The 9,291-nt window shown below is 39.5% G+C and overlaps 1 non-coding gene across 1 annotated transcript; it reads right to left on the reverse strand.

Annotated features, from left to right (window-relative positions):
• Positions 1–7,236: 7,236 nt before the first annotated feature.
• On the reverse strand, positions 7,237–7,309 carry Trnar-acg. Its single transcript has one exon. It is a non-coding gene; the product is annotated as a tRNA-Arg (tRNA).
• Positions 7,310–9,291: the final 1,982 nt, after the last annotated feature.

Here is a 9,291-nt window from a genome sequence, read left to right on the forward strand (position 1 = left end):
AATTGGACTCCCGCATGCACACCACACGGTCCAAAAAACGTCACGCATTTTAACAAATTATGCTACCATATGCTGTTAGAAATAATAATAAAATTAAGAAACATGCATTAAGTTTTACATAGGTTAGTTCATGAGTTCTATCCCTGCCGTTATAATCTTTTATTGATCGTGATTATCTCTTATTATTTCTTATCGTTATAATCTCTTATTGATTCATCTTCCATTCGTGATGTCTTCTAATTCTAGTATTAGTCCTATCGAGTGAAAGGAAGAATTTATTGCTCAGCTCAGGGAACTGAAGTGGCTTGCCGTCATGAATTCCACCTCCCTATGAGGCGGCATCCTTTAAATGAAGGTGCACGAGGCGAGGGTGTGTAGGGATCCTTGGAGCCGTGCGTGAAATCCTTGAATGGAAGAGGGTGTCTGGTGGTTGCGAGCCAGCAAGAATGGCATGGGTTTCCACGTGACTATGCGTGCGTGTTGTGTTTTGGCGGATTTTTCATCCCGACGTTGCCAGCTTGTCAAGTTTCACCACGTTATGGAAAACCGACCGTGGGTAGTGAGTGGAAAGTTTTACGTTCAAAGAAATTTTTTTTCTCGTTTCCCGCCAACACGCCGCCGTATTTGGGACCGGGGTCCCCATACCATCTTCGAAGACCCTATCTTTCGGGCTGAAAAAAAAGGATTTATGTCTCCCCTTCTCTGGTTGAAAGTTTTTTTTCTTCTTCAACCCAATTTCGTTGTCGATTGGAAAATTCCTGAAGGACACGTGGTGGTGTTGCTAAAAATTCAAGCTGCATTTTTGCCTGGTAGACTTCTTTCTTTCTCCTCGGACTCGGTTAGTCGTACTTGCCAAAGTGCGACCTTGAATATCCGGAAATATTTTATTTCTTTATTCATCTCAATTACCCCCGAAAACAGCACAATGAGGCCTTCACAGCGGGAGTTTAAACAATCAATAACAGGCGATCACACACATCCATCTACTGGAAGCGGCAACCTATCCACGCGGGACTCGAACCCGCGACCTTGGGTATGGTAGGTGAGCACTTATCCCCGCCGCAACCGAGTCCGACATTTTCATCTTTGCGCTCTATTACAATGGAATGGGAATGGGGAACAGAAGAAGATAAATAGAGGAGGCGATGAAGGAAGTGGAGCATAAGATTACGTCGGTGCAATACCATTAGTTCAAAGTCTCCCCCTTCCAATATGAAGGTCTTCAGGACTCAAAGACTCTTCAGAGAGCCGGACTGTAATTGCAAGAACCTTTGTTTTTGCATGGAGAGTTGTATGTTGCATTTACTTGAGTTCGCACTCTCCGTGATATTTATGTTTGTGTTAAAAGAAGTCATAATCAAAAAGTTACAGAAGAAAACGTTATTACTTATATTATTGTCTTTTGAGAAGTTTTGTAAATTACCATTATCCAGAAACAGGCGTCATGATTGTTCCTACTGGTACCAAACTTTCTTGCTTGTATTTTATTCATATATATTGTATATTTTTGCAAGTAAACAAGAATTAAGATTCAGAATGTCTTTTTTCCAAGATCAATAAGATACTATAACATCAGCGTTTGAACTCACAAATAGTATAGATGACTTGTATTGAGGCCTATTAACTTCATCTACATCTACAAATTACCCTGCGAGCCACCTCTAGGGTGTTTGGCAGGGGGTGATCAATCACCAGCATGCAGCATGCATTTGGACTCCCACATGCACACCACACCGTCCAAGAAACGTCCCGTATAATAACAAACTATACTACTATATGCTGTTAGAAATAGAATATAGAATAGAAATTCAGAAACATGCAGTAAGTTTTACATAGGTTAGTAGGCTACACTGCAAGTCATGCAATCTATTTACGAGTTCTATTGCTGCCGTTAAAATCTCTTATTGATCGTGGAAAAAATGACATTCGGAATCTGTCTGTTCTGCAATCTATCTCTCTTATTTTATTTATATGATCTGATCTTCCGTAGTACGTTGGCGTCCGCAAGATATGGTTAACTTCGTCAGAAAAGACACTGCTCTTGAATTTATCTAAAAGGTTTAGTCTATTTTTCAATCTACGGTCCGACAGAGATTCCCATCCGAGTTTATGTAAGAGGTCAGTTACACTAACAAGACTATCGTAACGACCTTTCACATACCTGGCAGCTCTTCTTTGCACGCGTTCTAACTCTGTTATTAAGCCTTTTTCATGAGGGTCCCAAACACTGGCAGCGTATTCCAAATGTGGTCTAACGAGGGAAAAGTAGCTAATTTCTCTCACTTTGTCGTCGCACTTTCCTAATATTCTTTTAACAAAACCCATTTTACGATTAGCTTGACCGGTTATTTCTCGAATATGTTTATTCCACGATAGATCATTATTGAGTCTAACCCCTAGATATTTCACAGATTCAACTGCCTTTAACTGCGTGCCCCGAATGACATAGTTACGCTGTAGGGAGTTATCCTTCTTCCAGAAATTCATTACGACGCATTTTTCCAAATTTAATTCTAACTGCCAAGCATCGCACCAAGCTTGGATAGCAGCAAGGTCATTCGTTAGTTCATCTATATCTTTGCTGGAACGGATTTCTCTGTAAACTACAGCGTCGTCTGCAAATAATCGTAACTTACTCTGCACTACTTCGCCAATGTCGTTTATATAAAGAAGGAATAGGAGTGGGCCAATGACACTACCCTGAGGAACGCCAGAAGTCACTCTAACCTCATTGGAGACTGCACCGTCTAATACTACTCTTTGGACGCGGTCGCTCAAAAATTCTCTAATCCAGGAAATGACATCTTCGTCTAGACCATAAGATTTCAGTTTTATTATTAACTTTCCGTGGGGTACTTTATCAAATGCCTTTTTGAAATCAAGAAAAATCGCGTCTACTGGAATGTTGTCTTCCCCGGAGACTAAAATATCGTGGGCGAAAAGCGCTAACTGAGTTTCGCACGATCTGCTTTTCCTGAATCCATGTTGATTTCCCATTAATAAGTTTTGCGCGTCTAGGTGTTTCATTACCGAGCTGACTACGATGTGTTCAAGGACTTTGCAAGAGATGGACGTTAAAGATATCGGCCTGTAATTAGATGGCTGTTCCTTGTCTCCACTTTTAAATATAGGCGTTACATTAGCGATTTTCCAGTCATTAGGTACTTCGTGTTGCTTGATGGATTTACTGAATATTAACTGCAAGTAGGGGGCAAGTTCTGAGGCTAGTTCTTTATATACGCGAGATGGGATTTCGTCTGGACCAGGTGATTTATTTGGACTAAGCGATTTCAATATATTTTCTATTCCGAGCGTACTAATGTCAATAGCTGGCATCTTATGTAGACAGGGATTGTCATCGGTCTCGGGTGAGTTTTCAGAAGGCTCCGTGAACACGCTCTTAAAGTAGGAATTTAATAAATTGGCTTTATCGTAACTGCTTGTCAACACATCTCCATTGTCGTTTCTCAGCGAACATACGGTAGATCGTTTACCTTGAACTTCCCTAACATATGACCAAAATGCTTTTGGGTTATCCTGTAACTGCTCTACTAGTGTTTTTCTTTTAAAATTCGTGAACGCATTCCTTAACGCTTCCTTCGTGGCGGCTTTAGTCATCCTATATTTTTTAATTATTAGCTCGCGTTCATTAGCGTATAAATCCGTGCTGACTTTTTTCATTTTAGCATGACACGCTCTCTGTCGCCTCAATGATTTTCTCACTTCCGCGTCGTACCATCTCGGTTCGCTGCCTTCTTTTACTATTTTACTAGGGATGTAGCTATTTATTCCCGAAGTTACGAGCGAAAGAAAAGCTTTCCAAGTATTCTCTACATTTAACTTTAATACTGATTCTTGAAACTCGGGGAAAGCATTTTTCATATGACTCTTAAACCCATCAAAATTAGCTCTTTTAAAAATGAAAACTTTACGCTCTTTATGTTTACCTTTTCATGCATTTTTCTGGATTTCGTTATTATTTCTAACTGCATGTTTTGTGTGTTCTAGCTTTATTGGCTGAAAACCTTAGTGACCAGTGGGCAAGTTTTGCCTTTGAATGAATGCTGTAGTATAATTATTTAGTATGCGTAACGTGTTTTGTACTGTGTGGTGTGCATGTGGGAATCCTATTGCATGCTGGTTATTGATAACCCGCTTCCAAAACACCCTACATCTACATAATACCCTGCGAGCCACCTCTAGGGTGTTGGCAGGGGGTGATTAATTACCATCATGCAGCATGCAGTTGGACACTCACATGCTCGCCTAGAAGTGGCTCGAAGGGTATTACTTGCGAGATGTCGTTGTAAAACAATCTGCGCCGGGTCCTTTGTGCTCACTGCACACTCAAGGTGTGGCAGGACAATGGCGAAACAGCATCTCTTCTTTGCGGAATAGCATTTCTGGTTTCGTGATGCAACATTTAGATGCGTTGCGGAAGATTCCGCTCATTTGTGCACCTCTAGGTCGTCTGCCGCTTGTCTTTGTAGACCTTTGCCGCCCGCTCCAGACTATCTCGTGAGGGTCTTATTCAATGGGATGGGAGGAATGCCTTTCTTCGCTAGAGGGGATGAACTTGACAACCCCCTCCCTTCAGCCACCGGGGTTGCGAGAGGGATGAAAAGTTCGTGGGGGCAGAATGAAAATACGAGAAGGGTGGAGGACCCAACGGAAATTTCCAGAGCCCATTCTTCCGGGCCTCCTCCACCCCCTGGCAGACTGCTGGCACCTGGCCCCTCCTCTGTGGCACACAACCTCTTTGGCTCCTGCGAGTTCGGACAGGTCCGAAAGGTTGGCCCGCTGGTGGGGTCGATTTTTTTTTAAACCGCTTGGAAAATTTCGTGAGGGGTGGAAGGCGATATCTAGACCTGAAATATTTGGTTTTCAGGGGCGGTGCATTTCCCGGAATCAAGGGAGCACGTGAAATACCGCAGATTTCCAAGAAGCAAAAGGGGTGCGGTGGCGTGACGCAGGGCTTGGTGATTATACTCGCCAGCATTTTCGAAATGGTCATGATATTTTATAGCTCAGACTATTTGCGTCCACGCACAAATACTATGCGAAGATGCAAATAGTTTATCATAATAATTATAATCAACCACTCGGGCCAAAAAACGTTACTTATACTGACAAATTATACTACTCCATGCTGTTAGAAATGATAATAAAATTCAGAAACATTCATTAAGACATAAGTACATAAGTTAGTAGGATACACAGCAAGTCATCTAATCAATTTGTGAGTTCTAACGCTGCCGTAATAAACTCTTATTGATCGTGGAAAAGAAAGACATTCTGATACTGTCTGTTCTATAGTCTATCTCTTTTATTTTATCTACATGATCTGATCTTCCGTAGTTCTTGGTCGTAAAACTGTGAAATAATTAATATAATACGTACACTTTTGTGCAGGGGGTGTAGTCTCCCATTTACCGTGCATTTCATGTTCAGAAAATGTTTCGCCAACTAATGTTGAAATTATGCCTGTCATATGCCTGTGATTTGTCACCCACTGCCAAACACCCTAGAGGTGGTTCGCAGGGTATTATGTAGATGTCGATAAGTAAACGGGATGAATTTACACCGTTAACCCCCTGGCAATCACCCTAGAGGTGCCTCGAAGAGTGTTATGTAGATGTATTGCAGCGAAAAAATTAATTCAATATTTACCTACTTTCAATTTAGGTGATTATATTTCTGGTGAGTTTCAATTCATTCTCAATTAATTATATTATATCTTCTATAATTACTCTGCACTACTGCCTAGTATAGTCTCCCTCAAGACACATTACTTATTCACTTCTATTCCGCACCCTCTCCTATCATCCTAGGATCCTCTCCTCTTTGTTTACTTCTATCACACCACCGAAAACAGCGTTATTTGGCTTTTACATCGCGCTTTTCATAAAATTTAACTGAACAACGATGTGTTGACTTGGAATGGAGTGTTCTGTATTTTTTTCCTTCGACAAGTCTTCATATTGAGAAGAAATTTTTCCCCTAATTCCGCAGTATTCTACCGACCCGACGTACTATTTTCTTTGCATAAGCACGGAATTCTTGTGGTAATATACATTAAAGACTTCCTATCAGATTTTAATAAAAATGCCAATGAATAACATCTTTATTGCTAAACTGGATCTATATTTTAATCAAAATACTGTAGATAATATTGATTACTAATGAATATTTTGCCTGATGATGTCTCCGGCATAGTGGTTGCTGGCTACCCCAAAAGCCATTAATATTGACAAACATGGACCGCTGAAGTTTTAGTAATATGATCATGATGCTTGATCAAATAACCAAAATTAATAATTGAACATTAATTCCATGTTTTTATTTATTCCATTGTTCTAACCTTGCAAGGATTTGCTCTAGCAATTAATAATATTTGGCATTTATTTATTTCTAAAGTCCACGCACAGCAATATTGCCAATTTATAGTGGCCAATATATTAGTGTTTTCATGAATATGCACGTATATTTTGCTATCATGCATTATATTTCTATGACCGAGCGCGCGGTTCTGGCGGTCCTATTGTATGCTGGTGATTGATCACCCTCTGCCAAACATCCTAGACGTGGGTTTTATGTAGATGTAGATGAGGATGGTATGCATGTTGTTAAGAGGGGCTATTATGGAGAATCTATTTTTCTTCTGTGCCGATTCAATAAGCTGGTAAGACTCGCAAATACTGTAGATAACTTCGGAGATTGAACGAGGCAACTGCCTCCCGTACCTTCACCTTAGAAAGAATACACGAAGCCGCTAAAAGATTGGGTCAAATCGATTGGGTCTTATAATTCCAGATAACGCATTTGTTTTCAAGTGTAACTTCTCAATGAGACATCATGCGAGTATTTCACCAGAGAAGGGTAAATAATAATTATCGTGGACCCAACACCATGTTTCATTATCATCGAAAATACTCGTTTTTTTTTGAGCAAGCACATTACGTATTGACTCGTTATCAACATTTTAAAGTGGATTATTTTTTTTCAAGATAACAGCTTATGTGGTAAAATGTAAAAGTAACAAAGGAAAGAACTTGCCGAAACCTCATTTTTCCGGGAATCTCAGTGAATGACGGGAAGACAATAATAGAACCGCCTTCCTAGTAGTTTTAAGGCAAAAAACTTGGGATAAAAAAAGAGTACGCCCCGTTTAATGTTTTCATGAAAATATTAGCTTGCCCTGGCGGTTATGTCATTACTCGCACCGAGAAAAAAAAACGACCCTGCCAGGATTCGAACCTGGAATCTTCTGATCCGTAGTCAGACGCGTTATCCGTTGCGCCACAGGGCCATGAAGGTGGAGGGCAGAAATACGCCTAGAGGAATGACTCATGCTTGGATAAGGCGGGATATTTGAGAGTGCTTTTTCTGCCTTGAACTCAGTGGTATTCATTGGGGCATTAGTTTCTGACGCCAAACTTAGCTTCTTATTCACTTTTTTTCGAACTTCGTTTCTCATTTTTTATGCGAATAACGAATATACCTTACTTAATCGGATTATTTCGCGCGTAATTCAAGGTCTAATGTTCATAACTACTGAATAAATTTATTTATAATAGTAATCCCATTAATTATCATGTGTGAAGATTTGTGACTTCAGGAATAATGCCAATATAATATTTTTCCCCAAGTCGATTTCGTTTTTAGTGATTGTTGATTCATTTAGTGGTACGAAATTCGTACATCATGCCTTCTAAAATCATCTAAAATTTCCTTTACTGCAATGTGCTTGACATTTTTCCGGTTCTGCCCTCAGACCAACACGGACGTGAAATCCATTTTTCCTGAAAATAGCATTAACTATACGTTAATTTATACTCTCCTCTACGGCGCATTGGCAACTATTATTCGCTTTATAGTATTGCGTCGTTGTATAATAACCTGGAATATAACGCGTGGTCTTTTTTAGCCGGTGAGTTGTCACGTTACTTAAAAAAAAGCAATGGATCAATGTTCAATTGGAACTTGGACATCTCTCCCTCTGATGATGACCTTATATGCGTTAGTAAATTACATATTTAAACTTTGTTAGGTTCCTTTGTATAAATAAAGAGCACATAGCGTTACATAACATGGTTACATCTTAGGTAACTATGTTATGAAATCCAGGTCGTCCCTATTCAAATATACAAGTGAACTTTACAAAGTTAGTTCTTTCACTTTCCATTATTGGAAGGTTTTAACATAGTTTAGCTTAAGCTATCAGTAATATCGTGGCTTGGTTTTCAGCAATCACACTCAATGGCTTTCTGTCATTCCCCAGTTTTTATCTCATGATAGTTTTTCAGCCTCATTTATGGGATTATCTGTTAAAGCCTGTATCCCACTTTGCTGTTCAGATTTCACTAAGCCTTCCACAAGGCTATTTCCCTGTCCGTCGTGTATTTGTGCATGGAATATCTATTTATTACTTCCTGCAGTCTTTATGTTCCCTATCCCTATGTATACTTGCAATTTTTTATAAGTAAGCCATTCCATTAGTGGCAGTTTTGCAGAAAACATATCGGATTTACCCCTTTAATTGAAGAAGTTATAATTTTGAAACTTCTTACCGCACGATCTGGGCAAGGTTGGTGCAAGGTGCATATCCAATGATTGTCCTATGCACTACTGCTGGAGAATGTACTTCGCAGTCGGATAGTGCGTCATTATAGTTGTTTCTTCGGAAGTTCATGAAGAACATTCTTTGCACTAAAGATGCTTTCGTAATGAATTTCTGGAAGAAGAATAACTTCCAACAACGTAGCTATATAATTTGGGGTACCCAATTAGAGTCTGTTGAATCCGTGAAATATCTAGGAGTTAGATTCAATAATGATCTATCGTAGAATAAACGTATTCGAGAAATAACCGGTCAAGCTAATCGTAAAATGGGCTTTGTTAAAAGAAAATTAGGAAAGAGCGACGACAAAGTGAGAGAAATCAGCTACTTTTCCCTCGTTAGACCACATTTAGAATACGCTACCAGTGTTTGGGACCCTCATGAAAAAGGCTTAATAACAGAAGTAGAACGCGTGCAAAGAAGAGCTGCTAGGTACGTGAAAGGCCTTTGCGATAGTCTTGTTAGTATAACTAACCTCTTAGATAAACTCGGATGGGAATCTCTGTCGGATCGTAGATTGAAAACTAGATTAAATCTTTTAGATAAATTCAAGAGCATTGTCTTTTCTAACGAAGTTAACCATATCTTACGGACGCCAAAATACTAGTAATTAATTCTAGTATTATTTCTAACAGAATTTGGTAGTATAATTTGTTAGTATAAGTTCGTGA

This window comes from Ischnura elegans, chromosome 6 (assembly GCF_921293095.1).
Source record: "Ischnura elegans chromosome 6, ioIscEleg1.1, whole genome shotgun sequence".
NCBI classification, from domain to species: domain Eukaryota; kingdom Metazoa; phylum Arthropoda; class Insecta; order Odonata; family Coenagrionidae; genus Ischnura; species Ischnura elegans.